Below are 23,790 nucleotides of genomic sequence, written 5' to 3'. Positions count from 1 at the left end.
GGTGAGGACTAGACCGTTCACAAGAACTCTAAACGGCACTACGTTTCCAGTAATGCCAGAGTCTCCAAGGTCGATTCCTGACAGTATATCCCCTTCCCCTCAAGAAACCCCCCAGTTTTCCAGGGTGTCTCAAATGGAAGCGTTTCAACAATCTGGGAGCGTGTATGTGATGTCTGGGTTCCCATGTTCTTTCTTCTGCTGAGTAATCCTTCCAGAGGACCAAGTACTGGACTCTGCCTCTACGATAACGAGAGACCACCAAATACTCTACCTCGTACTCCTGTGGCTCCTGTATAGCGGGTGTTCTCACCTTCTGAGTACCCCGTTGATATGGATCCTTCTTATATTCCTTGCGCAAGGAGGTATGGAACACAGGGTGTACCCTTTGAAGACTCTTGGGTAAACGTAGCCTGAACGCTACTGGGTTGGGTCGGGCTAGAATGGGAAAAGGTCCCAAATATCGGGGGGAAAACTTGCCAGCATGGACCCATCGAGGTAGAAATTTTGTGGATAGCCAGACCAATTGTCCGGGGTTCCAGTCCGGATTGGCTAGCCTATTCCGATCTGCCCACGTCTTGTGGATCTGTTGAGTGTTCTCTAGTGCCCTTCTTGCCATAGTGTGGACCTCTTTGAGTTCAGTTAACATGTTTTCAATGGCTGGTGTTCTCGTAGATTGTACACCTGTCCATGGTGTCTGTTGGGGATGGTACCCATAGGTGCAATAGAATGGACTCATTTTGATGGAAGTATGATATGAGTTGTTATATGAGAATTCCGCTTGAGGGAGGAAAGAAGCCCATCTTTCTTGTTTGTTGCTGCAAAAGCATCTCATATATTGCTCGAGGCTAGCGTTGAGTCTTTCAGTTTGTCTGTTATTTTTTGGATGGTAGTCAGAAGACAGAGCCCTGTGAATTCCCAATTGTTGACATAACGTGGACCAGTATTTTGAAGTGAATTGAGTGCCTCTGTTGGAGACTATAGTACGGGGTAATCCGTGGAGACGTACCACGTCTCGGAGAAAAATGGAAGCAGTCTGAGGAGCCGAAGGTATATGGGATAAAGCCGGAAAATGAGCCAATTTGTTGTACGAGTCAATTGTGACCATAATGGCCGTCATACTGCTAGAGCTGGGCAGGTCGACTATAAAATCCATTGATATGTGTTTCCATGGCCGACCGGGTAACTGAGGCTGTTGTAACATCCCAAGGGGTTTGCCTGTACTGTATTTATTTGCTGCACAAACCGGGAATGAAGACACATATTTGTCGACATCCTTGCGTAGGTCAGGCCACCAGAAGCGACGACTAATCAGATCATAGGTCTTCTTGATCTGGAGAGAGGAGAATCATGGCACCATGAGAGGACCTGTTCTTGAAGCTTCTCGGAAGGAAGGTACAGAGGCGTATTGTGGTAGTAGAGGTCGTCGCAGCCTTGGGTAACTGTAACCGGAAAGCTCGGTTGTTGAGCATACTGAGTTATGAGTTTGTGAAGAAAAGGTGACACATTTGCCATCACCTTTCACTCTGGAAACAATAGGTCATGGCATTGGTAGAAACCTGTCTCATCTCCTTGACTGCATGAGAGGGTATCAGCCATCTTGTTTTCTGATCCTGGTATATATGTTATCTGGAAATCAAATTGGGAGAAGAAATAAGCCCATCTGGCATGCCGGGCATTGGTGCATTCCATCTGTTGTAACACACGTAGATTTCTGTGATCAGTCCGAATAAGGAATCTGTGTGCCGCTCCCTGAAGTAGATGTCGCCATTGCTGACAGGCTAGCTTAATGGCTAAAAGTTCTCTTTCCAGACGGAGTAATTGCGTTAACTCTTTGTCAGGGTCTTGCGACAGGGTGTGTTAGTCCGTCATCAGCTTCTTGTAATAGAACAGCACCGACGGCTCCTCCAGAAGTGTCAGTTTTAAGTATGAAAGGTTTATCTTGATCAGGTTGCACCAATATTGGCGCGGAAGTAAACAAATTCTTGAGACGAGAAAAGGCTTCCTTCTGTACTTGGCCGAATTGGAACCCTACCCCTTTTTTGAGCAACTCTGTGATGGGTAGCATTAGACTTGAAAAGTCGGGAATGAATTGGCGATAAAAATTTGCTAGACCCAGGAATCTTTGTATGTCCTTGACGCACTTTGGTTCCTTCCATTCCAGTATTGCCTTAATCTTACTGGGGTCCATCTCTATGCCATCCTTTGAAAGGATAAACCCCAAATACGAGACTGATGTGACCTTGAATTGGCATTTCTCTGGTTTCACAAGGAGTTGGTTTGTTAGGAGACGGTGTAGAACCTTCTTGGCTTGATGGCGATGATCCTGGAGGTCTCGAGAAAATATAAGAATATCGTCCAAGTAGACTACTACTGATATAAACAACATATCTGAGAATACCTTGTCTATAAATCTTTGAAAAATGGCTGGGGCACTTACTAGACCAAACGGCATCACCTTGTATTCGAACAATCCAAACGGTGTTCGAAATGCGGTCTTCCATTCATCCCCATTTCTTATTCTCAGGAGATGGTACGCTCCTCTGAGGTCAAGTTTGGTGAAATAAATTGCCCCTTTAACAGCTTCCAAAATGTCTCTTATCAATGGCATGGGGTAACGGTCCTTGGTGGTGATCTGATTGAGACCTCTGTAATCAATACAGGGCCGTAATTCTGATGAATCCTTCTTGGGGATGAAGAACAATGAAGCCCCACCGGAAGACCTTGATTCTTGGATGAATTCATTCTGGAGATTAGCATCTAAATAGTCCCTTAGAGCCTGTCTCTCTGATAGCGATAATGGGTACATTCTTCCAAAAGGGACCATTGACCCTGGTAGTAGTTCGATGGCACAGTCTTCTGTTCTGTGCGGGGATAAAAGTCTGGGTATGGTGTCTTTAAATACTTCTGCATACTCTTGGTATTGAAGAGGAATGGAGGATATTATCCTGGAGTTGGAAGATCTGCTCTCCACGGTCTCCTCCTTGTTCTGAGGAGTACCCATGCAATGAGTCTTACAAAAGGAGGAGTCAAAACTTACTCGGTTGAAAGCCCAATCGATGTGGGGGTTATGCTTCCTCAACCACAGTATTACGATTACCAGAGGAAAATGTGCTGTTCGGATTAAATCAAATACCATCAGTTCTTGGTGTTCACCTAATGCCATCCATAAAGGTAAGGACTCCATGCTTATGGGTCCTGAAGACAACGCAGTTCCATCAACTCCTTCAACTGGTATCGGCTTCTCTTTATGTTGTACGGGCACTCGATTCTCTCTGGCCCAATTGACATCCATGAAGTTGCCCGCAGCTCCACAATCTAACATAGCCAATACCTCAATTGGTTTAGGACCTGAGTCCACAGTCTGACACGAAACACCATCAAACTGTTGTCCTCCTTTACTTCGATTGGTTTTGTGGAATAGCAAGGATTGCAGGCTGATCCCCCGACACCTCCTTGCATAGGACCGGGGGCTGTAGTTTTCCTTCCATCGTGGAGGAACCTCAGGGCAATTTCTGAGCAGATGTTTGAAGTAGCCACAATACATACAGAGACCTGGGTCTCTACGTCTCTGTTGTTCGGCAGGTGTTCAGGGTCCACGGGTGGCTCCTATCTGCATCGGTTCCTCCGTAGTTGGAGCTCCTCTGGATGGTGGAGGAGCATGGTTAGGAGACGGAGGGATTGGGCGAGGTCTTCGTCTCTCTTGTCTGCGTTCGGATACACAAAATTCTATCTGTAAGGAAAGTGTCATAAGATCTTGGAACGATGGAGGTCGCGCTACTTGGGCTAATTCATCCTTTATATCCTCGTGGAGCCCTCTTCGAAAAATTGTCTTCTTAGCTGAATCGGGCCATCTGCCCTAGATGCCAGTCTCAAAAAGCGGGAGATATACGTTTGTACGTCTGTGGTTCCTTCTCTGACATCAAGAATTGATTCCCACGAAGTGTACAGAACTTCTGGGCAGTCGAATCTCACTTTGAACTGTTCCACAAATCTGTCGTAATCATTAAGAGCAGGGTCGTTGTTGGAGACCAGAGGGGTAGCCCATGCTAGTGCATTTCCTGTTAGGTTAGCAATAAGAACGTCCCACCTTGGATTTGGCCGTTTCATAGGCATGGGGTCTAAAGGCGAAGTACACCTGGCAAGCGTCCAAAAAATCCTTTAGTCCTCCTGGATATCCATCACATTTACCAAATGACAACGGCCTGGGTGGTAGGTCACCCTGATCATCCCTGTGTAGCACTACCTGTTGACGTAGTGCGGCATTTTCAGTCCTGAGAGGTTGAACCTCTACTGTGAGGCTTTGCAGTGCAGTGACTAGCTCCTGGTATTGTTCTAGAGAAGCCATCAGTTTGGGTTGGCATTGTATTCTGTCAGGACGTGCCCTGCACTCCCCCTGCTCCTCACCTAGTACTTCAGGATCGCTGTCCTTGGAGTAGGCTGACGACTTTTTCCGGGGTCTTTGGGTTTCTTTTAGTGGTCTTTCTTTTGATCTCCTACCGTGCAAATAGGGTCTGGCTCCCTCAGAGTCCACCTTGATAGGGATTGGGACCTGTCTTTGCGGGACCCCGAGGAGCCAAACCCCAAAACTCAGGGAAAAAGCCGCAAGGCACCAAAAAACCCTGAGGTAGTGTCTTATGTCTGCCTCGCGAAGAGGATTCACAACACTGGAAGATAGTGTCCCAAGCAGAAAATATGTCGAGTCTTGAAGTAGATTAGGAGAAAACACACCGGGGTGTAGATCTTGCAAGATGGCGAAAGTGAAGAGGTATTCTGCTGCTGAGTGAGTACGAGGAGCTTGTCTTGTGAACTGATACAGAAGCAACGGAACGCTGCAGTCGAGTGGCCGGAGAGGTATGGTCTCGCAGGTAGGAGGAGAGTCGGATAGAAATACAGAGGTCTATGAAAAGCAGGTAAAGTATAGATATGCAAGGAAGCAACGAATAAAGGGTCCACTTACCAGATAAAGATAGATACCACGAAGGAAACAGGATGGAGCACGGAGGACCGTGAAAGGAGGCAGACCCGAATGAACGGACCGAAAGCTAGAATGGCGGAGAATGCCGACAGGTAAGTAAAGTGAGGAGAAAGGTAGCGTACAAGCGAGGAAAGGAAAAAGAAACACCCCTCAAGGATGGATCACGGCAAGGGAAGCCAGCCGAGACGGCGGAAGAGAGGGAGGCAGAAAATAAACAAAGAAGGCAATGCAGGGCTGCTAAACGAGGTTAGCTGCGGAGCGATAGTATCGAAGCACAGATACAACGCACCAGGCGATGGGCGGGGCTTGGTATTATACACACGGCGGCTATGATAGTTGAGGACTAGACCGATCACAGCAACTCTAAACGGCACTACGTTTCCAGTAATGCCAGAGTCTCCAAGGTCGAATCCTGACAGTAGTCAGTACATTCCTCCCGGATTTACGTGATCCATGGGGACTCTTTCAATTGGCCGGTCACTTGGGGAAGCTCAGATCAGAAGGCCATGGGCTACCTCCAACTCTGTTGAACTATTTGGCCCTAGATTTTTACAATTTGAATTTCTCTTCGCTAGGGGAACGTGAAATATTATGCACTGGCAATTTTGACAGGTGAGCCACTATGAAATTGAATGAGTTGAGTTGCTCAGGAACACACACTTTGGACCCAGTCTACAATGTTGAAACTTGGCCCTTGTTTCCCAATTGTTGTCAAAGAACAAGGTACAATTATTTTTGAAGGTTTAACTTTCGTGAACTAAACATAATGCTGTTTTGTAGACCACACAGGGAAAGTACACAAATCACATGATAAATCATGTTGAAACAAATTTGTAGAGAAACTTGAAAAGAGAGAATGATTGTAGCTTTATTTTCTCTGTCATGAATTGAAGCAGCTTCCAATATCAGACTACTATGTAGTGTGAACCTAAAAGATCTCATCTGGGTTGTCTGCAGTATTTGAAAGATTTAACACACCCAGTGAAAGACCATTTGTTATAAGTTCGCCTGCTTATTTTGAAAGGAAATGTATTTACTGTGTATTAGTCAATACAAGTGTACAAACCTTTCACACATAGAAGAAAAGAAGAAAGTAAAAACATAAATAAGTACTTAACATCAAATCAATGTTTTCCTAAAAAGTTTCAATTTTTGCCAGTATGATTTTCAAAAAATGACCGAATTATAAAATCAAGCTTTACTGGGTGCCACACATCAGTCTGTTCCAAAAGATTTCTGTAGGCTCAGCAATACCAAATAAAGAAAATCTAAGGCCGAACAATCCCTCACCAGATGTTTTAGGTTTTCCCCAACACAACACTTCCTAAAGAGCCTACAATTGAGATCCCGGAGAGTGCGGTCTCACTTACTTAACCGTTCCAGCGTTGGTAGCTGGTTAAGGTGGAAACACAGGTACACATCACGAAGTGTTGGTCATGGAAATATATGGATATATTTCAAAATGTCTTCCTTTTGTCCATTAAACTTTGCGTATTCACCAAAAAATGAATATGTGCCCAACAGATACGTGGATTCAGCCCAATCATATCTGAACAACTTTCTTTTAACTAAGGGTGTATTATTTGATAGTTCTTCCATCGAGGAACCATTAAGTTGTAAGGTATTGGACATCTGCAATTTGAACTTAGTTATAGTGGAACCTGTGGTTCGTGTCTGTTTTGTCCCCCAACTCTGATGTAAGGAATTGATCAAACAATGAGATGCCCAAACCATACAACAAAGTTGGTTCGACCTTGAGCAAGTAGTATGACAAAAAAGCTCTCAAGGGGAAACGGCACGACTGCAAATAAATCTGCTTCACTTTGATTAACAGTGGGGCAAATTTTCTTTTTAGTGATTGCTTCCAGCCCTCTCTGGAACTTTTGTTAGAAACCTCATACCCCAGGCATCTCAGCGATTGGACTCTCTCCAAGGGATTTTCCACGACTGTCCAGGTAAAGGTTATTGGGCTCCTTTTTGTTGTGAAAACAATTACCTTGGACTTCTGTCCATTCATTTTAAGATTGTTTTCCACTGCATCGTTGAAAAAGAGACCCAACTTCCTTTGCAGACCAATGGGATTAAGATTGCAAAGGCAATGCAGTTAAGCGTCACTGTGCCCAGTTTAACCGGATTTGCTGTTCATATCCGCCATGTAAAGGTTGAGTAGGGTTGGCGTCACAACCCATGCTTGTCGCAATCCAACAAGAGTAGATATGGGATCCCTCAGAGCACCCCCTCCACTCAGCCTTACCCTCAGTGTGGTATTGGTATGGAGCAGTGCCAAAAGCTGTACCAGATTAACCGGAATGTTCAAAGCAAGAAGTTTTGCCCACAACCTTTTTGCTGCTTAATGTATCGAAGGCGTTCGACATGTCTACTGAGGCCATATACACAGTCCCACCCCTCCGCTTTTTACAGCTGCTAACAAATGGGACATGGTGAATGCATTAAATGAAGTCCCCATTCCTGATCAAAAACCAACTTGGTAAGGCGTCAGCAGATTCAAAAAAGCTATCTTTGCCTTTAGTTCCCCCAAAAGCAATGTCACAAAGATCTTGCTTGAGGAATCCAAGAGGGCAATTGGCCTGTAATTTTTTGGATCAGCTTTGTCTCCTTGCTTATAGATGGGTATGATAAAAGATTACCTCCACGTCTCTGGTGCCCTGCGTGTAGTGCATACATGGTTGAATAAGTCCCCAGGGGTTGGAGCCAGGCACCCGGATTGTTTTTAATTAATACAGCTGGAATGATATCGGGACCCAGCGCCCTTGAGGGTTTTGCTCTACCAATAGCCCATGCAATATCCTCTTCATCCCAGATGTAACTAGTCTGATCCCTTTCCACTCCAACTATTGAAGGGAATATCTAAGCTGATTAAAATATTTCCTTTCAGCTGGTTTCGATTTTTCTTGCTTCTGTATCTCTGCTGCATTGTCTCCTTGGTGCGCTCTGAGGCCAACGGGAATGTAGCACCTGCTCAATAATTAAAAATAAATACATAAATATGTCTTCATCCTTTGGCAGTGAATATTCATCACACAGTCAACTAACTCATACCTGCAACGTGATGGGGCATACTATAGCGTCCTCCATCCCTTTGGTTCTGCCACCCAGTAATTACCAGAATTATGAACTGTCCCCATCAATAAGGGTTCTAATAACCTCTTGGTTCTCTCTTATGTGCGATTCCCATCTTAGTGGCTTCAGGGTACGTTTATCTAGCACCGTAATTCGCATCTTTGCTGCTTCATATCCAGCCGCCCAGTTAGTGTTCAATGATAAAGCCTTAAGTGCCTTCCTGTTTGTCAGCCTTGCTTCCCCCACCCTTGGGTCATAAGCATGCTGGTGCATATTTTTCCCATGTTGTTGGCCCCTATTTTTTAGATGTTTCATGCATGAGTGCAGTATCTGGTTATAGTTCTCTGCGTTAAGATTGCTCTTTGTGTACCCCAGCTGTAGCAACACTTGTTCCCACCCATTCATGAATGTCCTACAGGCCTTGGCATTCCAGTTCACTGTTAAGCCCCCCTAGTTTGTGTAATGAAGGTGGTGCCATGATCTATCTGTTGCATAGTCGTCAAAGGTCAATTTGGAGGAGTATAGGGAAGTGGTCACTATCTACAGAGTCCCCTTTAACCATAGGTTCACACAAGTTGTCTATGTCGGGGGAAACGTAAAAGTGGTCATGTCATTACAGAGTTGCTCAAAGGAGTGGTCCACCACACTAGTGTTTTTGTTGTTGAGGATAGCATTATTCACTAGTCCTTGCTGGTGCTTACCCACAATATCAGAGGCCCTGCAAGTACCTGTGTATTATTAACTTCAGTCGCTGTGACCATTACCGGCGTGTTATAATGACCAAATGTTAGGTGCGTTTTACCAAAAATGACGTTAACTTGCCCGTGTTTTTGCATGCTCAGTACAGTATTTGGTGAGTAGTGAGAGGGGTTCTCCGACCACACATCTCGGGGTATATGGTTGTTTCCCAATACTTCCGAGTAGAGGGTGGACGTGTGTTGTTGAATAACCTCACATTCAGTGTGCCACATGTGATGTTTAAGTCCTGCCTCACCGAAGCTCCAGCACAAATTTCATTTAAGGTGACTGCTTCCAGATGTAGAGTTCTGTTATGTTTTTTTTTAGCAGCATTGAATGTAGTGCAAGTCTCTTTAGCGCCGCTCGGCCCCTTTCTCTCCTCATGGGCTCTAAGACCCAATCAGCCCTTTTCCGTGATCATTAGCTTACTGCTCCATATCTTTGACATTGGAGCGATTAGCAGGGATGCGGGGAACAGTCAAGAATGTTTGCTTATATGGGCAGTTGTATATTTGTCTGGCCTGTTCTCCACCATTAGCCCCTACAAACCACTTGTCAGCCCCTTATCCGTTCAATCATGCACTGCTCACCCGCTCGAGGGACTGTCGGTCTTCTTGCTCTCTCCTGCTCCAGACTGCTCAAGACTACAGTGAAGTTGCCAGAAAACTCCGCTGCGCTCCGCGCCTCCCAGAAGGTTTTATAGTATGCTCCCCCTCCTCTCCAGTGGCCACTGAAAAATCACTAGACTGCCCAAGACTGCAGTAAACTCAGCAGTTCACCTGCTTATAGTCATTGACTGATTGCAGATTGTGATTCATGATGTGAAGAAGATCCTTGGGAAAAAAGAAAACTGTTTTTTGTCAGTTAAGCCGACCTTAAATTGAGCTTGCTAGAAACATGTGACATTTGGTTGACTCTCCTGTTTTTCCACTCACGTGGCCTACATGAAACGAAAAAGCAGGCAATGGGCTAAACAATGTCATGAGAATTTGAAAAGGCCAACCCTTCCACCGTAGGCAGCACAATATTGGTTAAGATGATCGGTCCAGGATAAGCATTGACTGGTGACAAAGCCAGATATGGGCTTAATTGACTCTTTGGCTCCCTTGTCTAATTTCGCAACCTTGTACCTCGCTCTTTTGACTAATGCATTTTGATCTTCATAGTGGGTGACTACCCAGTGTTTACAACTCTTGTTTGGAGGCACCAAGCTCTGAACCCGCACCATACTGCTGTTTTTATTATTATAACTATTATAATATAATATTACATTATATACTATTATAACTACTCCTTTCTGGTGCATGTCCATGTCCAGTGGTCAGGTATGTTTTTCATCAAGGTTTATGCACTCAAGTTGATCAAACTCTGGGAGAGAAAAGCCTAAGTCTACTTTGCCTGGATATGTAACTGTGATCTGGCATATGAGCACAGACACCCTGAGGTATCTTCAGAGCCATCGTACTCATCACAAGAACGTGCATTTCAAATTTGGTTATTGAGCATGATCAATATCTTCTGCAACATAGGTGAAAATGTAACATAAAGCAAGGCAGATAGGGCAGTGATTCGCGCAGATCATATTTCTAGAGATAGATTAATGGGTTTATGTGAAGCAAACAATTTCATGATTATAGGCCATGCAATAGGGAATTACCTAACAATAACTCACACAGCAATAACGTTGCGGGAATATACATTTGATTTAAACTAATGCTTGAGGCAGAAATGATGAGGAATTTTGAAATGCTGTTACTTATTGCGTTAATGGTTTAACGTGAAAACATGTTTTGCTCTCGTAGTTTATATACCAGTGTTTTTGTTGTATAGCATTTTTATACTTATTAGGATTTTCAACAAGGGAATAACCCAAGGTGAATGGTTAAAAAAACAGATAATCTCACTTTTTATTAAAACATATAACAGTTTAAGACTGCAACTATAGAACTATAGGGTATGCTACCAAACTCGTGTGTCCTGGCAGCAATGAGTTAATAGAGGAGTGCGGGCGTCATAGCAACGAATGCTAACTGCCATGAAACTTCGAGACATTGGCTAGCTCGGGTGTGGAGGGAAGCGTGATATATACGTCACACGCGGAACTATATTTAAACAGCAATTCAATAGCGGCTGCGCTTTTTTCTTTTCTTTTCTTAATACGCGGCCGCGAGGAGAGCTGAGCGCCATGTATTGAGGTGAGCGAGACTGTGAGGTATATCCGAGCGAGACTGTGAGGTATATTCCTAGAATGCATTCGGGCACTGATTTGATGTGCTTTCCACTTAAAATACATTGTAGAAAATTCCCTCTTAATGGTAGAGCAGTAACTTTTAACTAAAGGTGCAGCGCGCCAAATGACACGAGTAAACGCTGCTGTATCTATCAATGGTGCTCGCTTGTTGTTGCTATATATCGACTCACAACACATAGTATTCTTCGTGAAGGAGCGACTTTTGCGGGGAATACAATTCATGAATACGTGACTTTACAGTGACTTTTTGTAATACATGGATACGCATAAGAAACAGCGTGTGACTACTCGAATTGCATACAAGCGATTGAATATATTGGACGCATGAGGAGGTGAAAAACGTGAAGCAAGCTATCTTTGCATACAGCAACGAGCAGAAACTGCAAATTGCAAAAGGCACACAATAGTTCACTTTAAGGAGGGCATTTTGCATGATACATATGCTATATACACATCTCAGGACACTTGATCTTGATTATAATTGGGTAAATCAGTCTTTCAGCTTCTATTCACCCAATCATAAAGTAATTAGAATGTTATCTAAGAATTTGTAGTAAGGTAAGCGTTTCATACTAATGCCTAAATGAATTGGCATAACCTAGTTAGATTGAATTTATAATTTACTTTGGAAATGTACATTTAAGAAGGACTAGCAACTGAGGCTCGCCATAATAGGCTACTGTTGACTGTGAATCACATAGGACATCTCTAACACAGGGGAAATTATATAACGATGATACATACAGCAGAATGATTTATAAATAGTATGTTTAGTGCTGAAGGAGAAGCACAGACGTTAACTAATGAGATTTGTGATTAATTTTGATTTGACTTTTTTGTGCATGCTTTCATTTTCTTAGCCAACGTATCCTTACCTTTTCCCAACCCTCTTACGGGGTAATTCATAGATTTCAGCGCAGAGGCAGCACATGCGAGGAGCGCAGAGAGGGAGCGTGCGCCAGCCATGTGCGCTAAACAGCATTCTGGTGCAACGTGTATTTATGGAATATCAAAGCCATTTTGAGCGCTGGCGCAGTGAAGATCCTGCAGCGCCAGTTATGCCCCCAAGAATGCCCCTTGCGCAAGGATAAGGCATTGAAATCCCCAATGCAGCGCAAAGGGCCGCGCTAACCCTGCACCAGTTCACAGGGCCGGTACAGTGTATTTCAGGGGTGCGCGGGAAGTATCACACGCGATAGGCCTTGGGTGAGCGGGGTATGTGTATCCTGGGGGTGCGTGGGACGTTTTACACACGATAGGCGTTGGGCGAGCGGGATACGTGTATTTCGGGGGTGCGCAGAAAGTTTCACACGCGATAGGCCTTGTGTGAGTGGGATACGTGTATTTCGGGGGTGCGCGGGAAGGATCACACGCGATAGGCCTTGTGCGAGCGGGGTACGTGTATTTCGGGGGTGCGATGGAAGTATCACATGCGATAGGCCTTGGGCGAGCGGGGTACGTGTATTTGGGGGGTGCGCGGGAAGTATCACACGCGATAGGCCTTGGGCGAGCGGGGTATGTGTATTTCGGGGGTGCGCAGGAAGTTTCACACGCGATAGGCCTTGGGCGAGCGGGGTACGTGTATTTCGGGGGTGCGCAGGAAGTTTCACATGCGATAGGCCTTGTGCGAGCGGGGTACGTGTATTTTGGGGGTGCGTGGAAAGTTTTACACGCAATAGGCTGTGTGAGCGGGGTATGTGTATTCGGAGGGGTGCGCGGGGAGTACCACACGCGAATTGGCAGTGTGGGTCCTCCCAGGTGTGCCCGCTACCCAGGCCCTGCAGGCAGCCCACAACACAGGGGACTACCCTGCACCCGACATACACCCTGGCCATGCCCCGCAGCCAGCCCACATGTCACCATGCACTAGTGAGCACCAACACATGTCCCCCTGCACCCCCACCCACCCAGCAGTGCCAGGCACCTGCCAGCAGGCCCCGAATCATGTCCCCCCACACACTCACCCACCCAGCAGTGACAGGCACCTGCCAGCAGGCCTCGACTCATGTCCCCCCCACCCACCCAGCAGTGACAGGCACCTGCCAGCAGGCCCTGACTCATGTCCCCCCCACCCACTCACCCACCCAGCAGTGACAGGCCCTGACTCATGTCCCCCCCACCCACCCAGCAGTGACAGGCACCTGCCAGCAGGCCCCGACTCATGTCCCCCTGCACCCCCACCCAGCAGTGACAGGCACCTGCCAGCAGGCCCCGACTCATGTCCCCCACCCCCTGACCCACCCAGCAGTGACAGGCACCTGACAGGCACCGACTCATGTCCTCCTGCAGCCCCACCCACACAGCAGTGACAGGCACCTGCCAGCAGGCCCCGACTCATGTCCTCCTGCACCCCCACCCACCCAGCAGTGACAGGCACCTGCCAGCAGGCCCCGACTCATGTCCCCCCAACACATCATCACGATCCACAATCATGGGCCTTATGGCCACCCAAATCACACCCCACGCCACCCCAGTCCAAACACACAACCAAGTATTACATCCACCCCACATTGAAATGCTCATCACATGATACATCCCAAATGGCAAGTATGCACATCAATATATGTCCGTCACACACACACAATGGGTGCAAGTGAATGCGAAAACACACATTGTGACATGCATGAAACCAAAGAGAGAATACCACACATTGAAGTATGAAATAAAAATGTATTAAACTCAAAAGCAAGGGAATGAAATGAAATCTCACAATAATGGAAATAAAAAAGAAGCTGCATGTCCAAAATAATCCCAAAAAATGTGTGAAAGCAGAATCCATATCAATCCAAAAGCGGATGGGTCCAAAGTGTGTGTCTGTCAAACTAAATCCAAAATGAAAAAATAAGAAATCCATTGATCTATGGTATAAAAAAAAATCAAATGAAGTGAAATCCTGTGTTGAACTATATACAAAGTACAAATCCAGGGTCCACGAGCCCAACCATTGAAAGGAAACCTACAAAAAACCCTACCTAATGAACAACTATATACAAAAAGGTTGGGCATTGTCCAAGCGCCCCAAATAAAATAAAAACCGAAAGGAAACCTAACACTAATTAACTATATACAATGGCGGCGGGCAAGTCCTACGGCTCACTTGTTGATATCCCAGGCCAGGGCATCATCGAACTCCCGTTCCACGTCCTGGAGGCAGGCCTGCTCCATGGCCCGAGGTTTCGCAGGGATATAGCCATGTCCACCTCCAACTCCCTGCAAATTGCCTCAAGACACTCAGCCATCCTCAGTGCCCTGCGCATGGTGTTCTCCGCCCTGATCATAGTGAGCCATGCCTCTTCCGCCCGCCACCGCTCTGCATCTATTTGCTGGCCCAACTGGTGCCACACGGAAGACACCCAATCTAGGGTCCTCATGCCCTCCGGCCGATGCCTGCCCCTCTGATGTTGATGGCCCCGAGCCATCATCGCTCCCACCTTGAGCCTGCTGCTGCCGTGCCTGTGCCCTGGCTCTTGATGCCTGCACGTCCTCCTCCTGCTGGGGTGCAGTTGTTGGGGTGCCCAGCCCTGCTGGACCTCTGACTCTCGACTGGCAGGGATGTGTCCTCCACCAGCCTGGCCGCTTAGTCAGAGGCAGCTCCACAGGGTACCCAGGTGATACTTGGGCCGGAAGATGACACGGAGGATGAGTGGCGCATAGGGGGATCAGTTGGGGGGGGGCGGGGAGGGGGTCGGTACAAGGTCCAGCACACGGAGGAATCCAGCACTGGTGACACGTCCTAGTAGGTTGACGCAGTCAAAGAGGCATCCGAGAGAACGTGCAGAGTCTTCACGAAAACTCTGCAGGTCATCTCGCATGCCCCGTTGACGCAATGCCATCCCAGCCAGGACAGGCTCAACCCGGTCCCGGATTGCCACGTCCGCAGGGAGAGGAAGGCCAGTTGTTGTGCGCTCATCGCCTCCCTGAGAACGGGTCTGGACAAAGGCATCCCTGCTGGTGCTTGATCATGCAGTCACAGGATCGGGGACAGGATTTCACAAAGGCACCTCTGTGGCGGCCTGTGCTGCCTCCTGTCCCTGCCCTGGACTGCACTACTAGCACCAGTGGAATCCCCCCCCCTCCAGACCTCGTGTGTCCCTTCCACGGCCGCCTCCTCAACCAAACCCCCCCACCAACCTGGATGACTCTGTGCCATGTTCCTCCATCGCACCCTGTGGGGTCTCGGCTGCCCCTTCTGCTGCCGAGGAGTCCACCTCCGCCTCTTGGACCTACCCTCGGCAGCTGCGACCACAGATGCGGCACCAGGCTCCTCACTCCCCGACAAGATGACAACATGGGAGGGGAGCCGGGCCTTGTGTCTCCGGCTGGCGGGTGTGATCCTTGCCGCTTTGCTCCACAGCACCGTCTCCCCCCCTTCATCAGTTGACGCTGCAGACCGGGAGAGATGGAACACAGGCATCAGGGCACTGTGTAATGGCCTGATAAACACATGACAGTTGCACATGAGTGGCAGTGTCAAACTTCAGACATGGCATCACACTCCCAAACGCACGTCATTTCCCCTCACACACAAGAGCAAATCAACAGGAATGTTGCACCAGGCAGCACCATCCATACACAAACAGCATGAGCAGCCGAAGGTGAGCCTGACGTCACATGAAACATGGGGAGTGCCGAACACATGCACACACGCCACCAGACATACATGCATCTGTACATCTCCACCACCTGTCGCAGTGATAACATCGCCATCCATGTCACATCTGCCAATCAGCCTCCTACATGTCATTGTCACATGCATCCATGGTGTATCACAGTTGCACACTAGTCAAATACACACACATGCACATGTACATAGCGCAGATACATGCAGGTGGAACCAGCATCCATGTGTGCCACCACAACCATGCCACAGTACATACACAGAAATTAAAAAATGTGTGCACCCTCACATGCATTTGACCAGCATGCTTACCAACACATACACCATGGATGTGTGTCACGCCGCCCAACCCGGGCTTGTTCCAGCCCACTTACCTGATGCGGCGTGCCACGCCTTGGAGGGTTTACCCCCGCTTTCGTCTGGGGGGTACGGGGCGGTCCTGGGTGCTCCTGGATCTTCGGGACGCTTGGTCTCGCGCGTACGCGGTCGGCCGCTCCGGTTCCCGCGCTCTTCCGGGTTCCCGGGGCGTGCCGTTCCGCGCATGCGCGGCCGACCCCTTCCCGCTTTCAGCGCATGCGCGGTACACGATGCTCTCGGCTCCCGGCCGGTTTGCGGCCCAAGCCTCGCTTTGGGCCTCCCAGCACCTGGGAAACAGCACGGCTTGCGTTCCAAGCCTCCCGGGTGTGGGAGGCTCTACTTAAGGAGCCCGGCGGTTTGATCAAACCGCGTCTCAACGTGGTCTGACCGGATCGTTGTTTTGCTCCTGCCTTGACCTCAGTTCCGCTCTGTCCTGCCTGGTCTTTCCAGTCCCTTCTGTATAGACCTGCCCTTCCTTGCCCGGGTAGGGGGTCTCCCTGGTTCCCTTCTCCTTGCTCCCTTCCTGCTGGGGTGGTTCCCCCCTTCTCAGTTGTTCTCTGTTCTTCCTCTGGGTTCTTGGTCCTCCTTGGTTCCCTTGCCTTCCCGCCTTCCCTTGCATTCTGCTGCCTCCTGGATTCCTGCTCCTGGATTCGACTCGCAACTCTTCTTGCTCCAGTTGTCTGCAGAGAACTTCTAGCCAAAGACTATCAGGCTCTCCCTGTCGGTGCTTGCACTGTCCTGATGCCACATTAATCAGGGGTGAGCTAACCTGTGGCATCGGGAGCTGGTTCACCTCCAGTCCAGTATCCATTTGGACGGGAGTTGGGCTGGTTCCTTGTGTCACTCTCACATCACCACAGAACTTCTGGCATCGTCTACTAAGCCGACTTCCGGACGAACAGGTACGCTGCGCCCTAGTGACGCCATCTTTAACAGATTGAGACGCCAGGCTTCAGGCTCTTCGGAATCGAAGATGGATGAGGACACCAGTCTTCGTGATGAGATGCAGGCCTTACGTGCTGAGATGATTGCACTCCGCCAGGAGAACCAAACCCTACGCCAGATGGTAACCAGAACTCAAATGTTGTTCCTCCACCTGAGAGCGCTATGGCACACACCACTCCCATCAAGTTCGATGGAGACCCCAGACGTGTGGGGGAATTCTGCAACTATTGCCGGATACATTTCCTGTATCGTTCAGCCCACTTCAATAACGATAAAGCCAAGATTGGATATATTTTGTGCAATTTGTCTGGCAACGCTCTTGCTTGGGTGACACCGCTTGTGGTTTCTAACAGTCCCATTCTCGGCGATTTTGTGGCCTTTGAAAAGGCATTTCTGGAAGTGTTTCAGTCCCCCAATCTGGCTTCAGCAGCACAGAACCAGTTAATGGATTTAAAACAAGCCAACACAGACATAATCTCTTATATAGGCCCTTTTCGCCAACTAGCAACTGATTCCCAATGGCCTGAGATAACACAGAAGACCTTGTTTCGCCGTGGGTTAAGAGAAGAGTACAAGGACGAGCTGTTACACATTCCTGAACCTGAAGATCTACAGAAGCTCATTGAACAGGTGCTAAAGATTGATCAGAGATTGGCTGAGAGAAGAGGCGAAAGGCGCCGTTTTGGGAAATCGGACCTCAGACCTCCAATTCCGCCTGCTGGGACACCAGTGTCCTCGAACACCACTCAGGAACCTATGCAGCTAGGCGCCGTAAGGGGCCCTTTGTCTGAGGAAGAAAAGAAGCGGAGGAGAAGCCAACGCCTATGTTTGTACTGCAGAGCCGCAGGTCATTTTCTGGGTACTTGTCCTCTACGACCAATCAAGAAAGGGGGAAACTAGGTGACCTGTCGTGCTCCGTAAAGGCCCCGACAGGTCTGATTAAACCACCAGTCCTTTCCTGCCCTGAATCTGTGTTTCCACCCATGTTGCCTGCAGTCCTAATGATTCTGAAGGTCAGTCTCAAGTGGCTGAATAAGACAGTCGAGATCCATGGGTTGTTGGATTGTGGGGCCTGTGGTTACTACATTGATGAGCGCTTTGCCATCTACAACGGCATACCATTGCTTACCAAAGAAGAAGGGATTCCAGTAGAAGTCATTGATGGAACCCCATTGGCTTCTGGCCCCATACGACTACATACTGTGGGTATGTTACGCATCAAAGGACACGAAGAGAGAATCGCGCTGGATGTTATAAGGACACCTTCATATCAAGTGGTCTTGGGGCTACCTTGGCTTCAGCGACACAACCCCACAATAAACTGGGAGACACATACTCTGGAGTTCACCTCCTCTTTTTGCCTTCAAGAATGCTGTAGCCCTAACACGTCCTCAGAGACGTCCGTCTCGACAGCCTTAGTCCCAGGTAGAGAATCATCTGGTTTATGTTCCTTGTCTATGATACCGTCTGAATATGCTGACTTGATGTCAGTATTCTCCGAACCAAGGGACATCGCACTGCCGCCTCACAGGCCTTTTGACTGCTCCATAGACTTGGTTTCCGGAGCCGTGATGCCACATGGAAAGGTGTATGCCCTCACCGAGTCTGAAAAACAGGTCCTCCGGGATTATCTCGATGATTGCATCAAGAAAGGATACATCGTTCCTTCCAAGTCACCTGCAGGTTTCCCATTTTTTTTGTGAAGAAAAAGGAAGGCTCTTTACGGCCTTGTATTGACAACCGCCAACTGAACGACATCACCCTTAAAGACAGGTACCCGTTACCATTGATCCGGAATATCATGGAGTCCTTACGTTCAGCCATGGTCTTTACTAAATTAGACCTCCGCGGAGCCTATCATCTCGTCAGAATCAAGGAGGGAGATGAATGGAAGACGGCTTTCAAGACAACTTTCGGGCACTATGAATACAGGGTAATGCCCTTCGGGCTGTGTAACGCCCCGGCTGTCTTCCAACGGTTTATGGACTATGTTTTCAGCGACTTAATTGGCATCTCTGTTTGGGTGTATTTAGATGACATCTTGATCTACTCCGACAACCGAGAGGAACACATCTCCAACGTTCGTGTAGTTCTCCGACGATTGTTACAACATCATCTGTTTGCCAAGGCTGAGAAATGTTCTTTTCATCGGGATGAGATGGAATTCCTGGGATATGTAATCACTGGTACAGGAATTAGCATGGATTCCGGTAAGGTCCGGGCTATTCAGAACTGGAAACAACCACAGGACGTGAGATCACTTCAGCGATTTCTGGGATTCGCAAACTTTTATCGGCGTTTCATTCCGCAATTTTCACGTCTCACAGCTCCATTGACTCGTCTGACCAGTGTGAAGATACCCTACCTCTGGGATACTGAGGCATCAGTGGCGTTCGATGCCTTGAAGTCTGCATTCTGTACTGCACATGTACTTTGTCACCCCAATGATGAGATGCCTTACATCGTCGAAGCCGATGCTTCCAGCTTTGTTGTTGGCGCAGTCCTGTTGCAGAAACATCCCTCTATGGGTGACGAAACATCCTGTGGCCTATTACTCACGCAAACTCTCTCCTTGCGAACAGAACTACTCAGTCATAGAAAGAGAGCTATTGGCAATCAAGACAGCGTTTGAGGAATGGAGGCATCATTTGCTTGGTGGTCGCTTTTCAGTAGAAGTCCGCACCGACCACGCAACCTGCAGTACTTGCGATCTTTGCAGTGTCATACCGCCCGTCAAGCTCGATGGGCCTTTTTTTTCTCCCACTACGATTTCAACATCACGTACATTCCTAGTGCCCGGAACTTAAAAGCCGATGCTTTATCCCGCTCCTTGGAAAGAGAGGTGGTGGAGGTCAACCAACCCATTCCATTGATTTCCCCCAAGCACTTTCTTCTCACGATCTCTCCCCATTTGCAGAAGATCTTCCAAGAGACACAGACAGACCCAGACCGCACCAATCTACTGAAACGTCCACAAATCACGGAACGTGAAGGTTTTCTTTTCTTCCTACACCGGTTGTACATAGCATCGAGATCTCTTCGCTTGGACATTGTCCATGGGTTCCATGATTCGCAAGTAGGAGGTCATCGTGGCATCAAGGCGACCCAGGAGTTGATTGCCAGGCAGTTCTGGTGGCCGGGTTGGGCTAAGGAAACCAAACTATATGTGGAGAGCTGCCCAGTTTGCGCCCAGACCAAGACGCCCAGGAGAAGACCTTTGGGGTTGCTCAGACCCACTGAACTACCACCCTATCCCTGGCATACCATAGCCACTGATTTCATCGTCGAGCTTCCACCATCAGAGGGACACACCTGCATCATGGTAGTGGTGGATTGTTTCACTAAGTCTGCGCATTTCATTCCCTTTTCCAGGATACCTACTTCCTCTCAAATGGCTTTGGCTTTTCTGCATCACATCTACCGTTTACATGGGTTACCAGAGAAGATAATTTCGGATCGTGGGTCTCAGTTCCTCTCCTCCTTTTGGCGTCAGTTGTGCAGCCACCTTGGAATACGCAGAGCTCTGAGTTCGGGTTATCACCCGCAAACTAATGGGCAGACTGAAAGAACAAATCAGACCTTGGAGCAATACTTACGTTGTCACCCGCAAACTAATGGGCAGACTGAAAGAACGAATCAGACCTTGGAGCAATACTTACGTTGCTACACTAACGCCACCCAATCCAACTGGATGAAGTACCTGGATTTGGCGGAAGTTTCCTACAACAATGCAACCCACGCGGCCACTGGTGTCAGTCCTTATATTTGCTCTACCGGACAGCATCCTAAGATGTTTCCCTTTTGTCCTGTGCCACCCAGTGCCGTCCCATCGGCTGACCAGATGATCCGCGTTATCCAGAAGCAGCATGATTTGGCTCTGAGTGCCCTGGCAGATGCTCAACAGCGCATGAGGGAGCAGGCTAACCGGGGAAGGACCATTGAACCCAGATTTCAGGTGGGAGATCAGGTTTGGTTGTCGTCCAAGAACTTACCTGTACGTAATCTGCCCACTAAACTGGCACCTCGGTTTTTTGGGCCTTTCAAGATTTCCAAGCGCATATCTGCAGTAGCTTTTCGATTGGGTGTACCCGCCAAGATTGGGGCAATACCAGTCTTTCACGTTTCCCTGTTAAAACCCTTTGTGAAAGACACGTTTGGACGTTCCAGCCCACGTCCAGCCTCAATCCAGGTTCAGGGGGTTCCGGAATTCGAAGTGCAGGAGATATGTGACTCCCGGATTCGTCGAGGTGTGCTCCAGTTTCTGGTAGATTGGAAGGGTTATCCTGCTTGTGACCGTACCTGGGAACCGCACGGTTTCGTGCATGCACCTCGCCTTGTCCGTGACTTTTTTTTCCGGTTTCCTTGGAAGCCTGGGGCCCCGGGTCTTTCTGGGAGGGGGCATGGTGTCACGCCGCCCAACCCATGCTTGTTCCAGCCCACTTACCTGATGCGGCATGCCACGCCTTGGAGTGTTTACCCCCGCTTTCGTCTGGGGGGTACGGGGCGGTCCTGGGTACCGGTTGCTCCTGGATCTTCGGGACGCTTGGTCTCGCGCGTACGCGGTCGGCCGCTCCGGTTCCCGCGCTCTTCCGGGTTCCCGGGGCGTGCCGTTCCACGCATGTGCGGCCGACCCCTTCCCGATTTCCGCGCATGCGCGGTACACGATGCTCTCGGCTCCCGGCCGGTTTGCAGCCCAAGCCTCGCTTTGGGCCTCCCAGCACCTGGGAAACAGCACGGCTTGCGTTCCAAGCCTCCCGGGTGTGGGAGGCCCTACTTAAGGAGCCCGGCGGTTTGATCAAACCGCATCTCAACGTGGTCTGACCGGATCGTTGTTTTGCTCCTGCCTTGACCTGAGTTCCGCTCTGTCCTGCCTGGTCTTTCCAGTCCCTTCTGTATAGACCTGCCCTTCCTTCCCCGGGTAGGGGGTCTCCCTGGTTCCCTTCTCCTTGCTCCCTTCCTGCTGGGGTGGTTCCCCCCTTCTCAGTTGTTCTCTGTTCTTCCTCTGGGTTCTTGGTCCTCCTTGGTTCCCTTGCCTTCCCGCCTTCCCTTGCATTCTGCTGCCTCCTGGATTCCTGCTCCTGGATTCGACTCGCAACTCTTCTTGCTCCAGTTGTCTGCAGAGAACTTCTAGCCAAAGACTATCAGGCTCCCCCTGTCAGTGCTTGCACTGTCCTGATGCCACATTAATCAGGGGTGAGCTAACCTGTGGCATCGGGAGCTGGTTCACCTCCAGTCCAGTATCCATTTGGACGGGAGTTGGGGTGGTTCCTTGTGTCACTCTCACATCACCACAGAACTTCTGGCATTCTGGCATCGTCTACTAAGCCGACTTCCGGACGAACAGGTACGCTGGGCCCTAGTGACGCCATCTTTAACAATGTGTCTCACACATAAGAGGACTCGCATGCGGTAGGCTCATGTCCCTGTACAAACACATCCATACATGGCCCTACAAAGACATATGTGCAACCTGCACACTCCTGCCACACCTCAACATGCACAGCGTCCAATCAGTACGCATGTACACTTACCACTCGACTCCGGACGGGTCTGCCTCTCAAGGACTTGGAGGTGGAGCGCTGGGCGTATACGTTCCAGGACCCTCATCTGGTTGTTGGTTAGGCGGACCCGGCACCCCTCAGCATCCGCTGCCTTCAAGAGGCGCTGGGCCTTGTTGAGGGTCCTGGACCTCAGGTCTTCCCAGATGGCAGTCAATGTCCATCCAGATCCTCTTCGTCCTTCATTGTCGGCGCGCAAACTTCCAAAGAGGTCATCATACTGCCCCAGGACTTGCTCCACCAGGATACCAACTTCACTGGCACTGAAGCTGGTAGCCCTCTGCCTCTCTGGCTTGCGGTTGCCAGTGGTGCCAGATGGTGTAGTGTCCGACATGGCAACCCCAGAAGCAGGTGTGGGTGGGCAACTGGGTCCTGGGGCTGGGCTGTGGAGCGATGGAATCCCAGTCAGAAGTCTTCTGTTCCAGCAGGGGTGGTCACAGCAACTGCAACCCTGCAGATGGCTGACGTGCAGGCACCAAACAGCAGGGCATGTGGACAGCAGGCAGGCAGGCAGCAGCAGGTGGGAGCGTGCTCGGGGCTCTGGGGGGAAGGAAAATGGCCGCCTGGGCAGGAGCATGGTCTTCCGTGTGTTGCGTGACCAGCTTGATACGGAGTGATTTGGCACTTTACACGTCTGCGTGCAATTCGAGCAAAGGCCCTTAGCGCGTAAGCGCATCTGTGACGTGACCAGCAAGGGCGTTTCCCTCAACACGGGTGCATGTTGATTGTACACGTGCAAAAACTGCACGTCGGGGTGTCACTGCATGTAATTGGAGGAAAGGCCCTTAGCGCGTACGCGCGTAAGTGACGTTGCACTTGTGGGCTGGGTTAAAAGGCACGCGTAGGAAGCCATTTTCTTGTACGTGCTTTTTGTGGAGAGCGAGCGGGTGATTCTTGTACTTGTTGGTTCACACACGATTACTTCACAACGGTTCCAGTTCGTACTCCCTGTATACTCAGCGTTCAATTCTTCTTTTGGCGGGGGTGTTGCCAATGCACATGCGCGTCTTTTTCACATTCTTTTTCCAGGCAGACGGTGAGTCGCGCACATATTTTTCAACTGTGGTTGCCGTGTGAGTTGCGTACCCATTCAGAGGTCATTGTAGCCTGCGTGTACCACGCGTATGCTTATTTTTGTGTTTCTGGGTGTCAGAGTGTAGTGCAGGTTCTTTATTCCACGCACGTGGTCTACCAGGGGTCGCGTGCACGTTACATTTTGTTTTCGGGGTGCCTGTGCATTGCGTGACCCGTCGTCTTCCCCCAGGGG

At 49.1% G+C, this 23,790-nt stretch overlaps 1 long non-coding RNA gene across 2 annotated transcripts in view; it reads left to right on the top strand.

Moving 5' to 3' along the window:
* Positions 1-10,902: 10,902 nt before the first annotated feature.
* The window catches only part of LOC138472296 (uncharacterized), a 335,114-nt gene continuing 322,226 nt past the window's right edge, over positions 10,903-23,790 (top strand). The window contains exon 1 of one of the 2 annotated variants that reach the window (XR_011268581.1): positions 10,903-10,989. This is a non-coding gene — a long non-coding RNA (uncharacterized lncRNA). Of the gene's footprint in view, positions 11,030-23,790 lie in introns of both variants that reach the window. The other variant, XR_011268582.1, reaches the window with a different exon arrangement.

The sequence above is a fragment of the Ambystoma mexicanum genome, chromosome 8 (genome assembly GCF_040938575.1).
Source record: "Ambystoma mexicanum isolate Mex_15411 chromosome 8, UKY_AmexF1_1, whole genome shotgun sequence".
Taxonomy (NCBI): domain Eukaryota; kingdom Metazoa; phylum Chordata; class Amphibia; order Caudata; family Ambystomatidae; genus Ambystoma; species Ambystoma mexicanum.
This window is presented reverse-complemented; position numbering and strand designations above follow the sequence as displayed.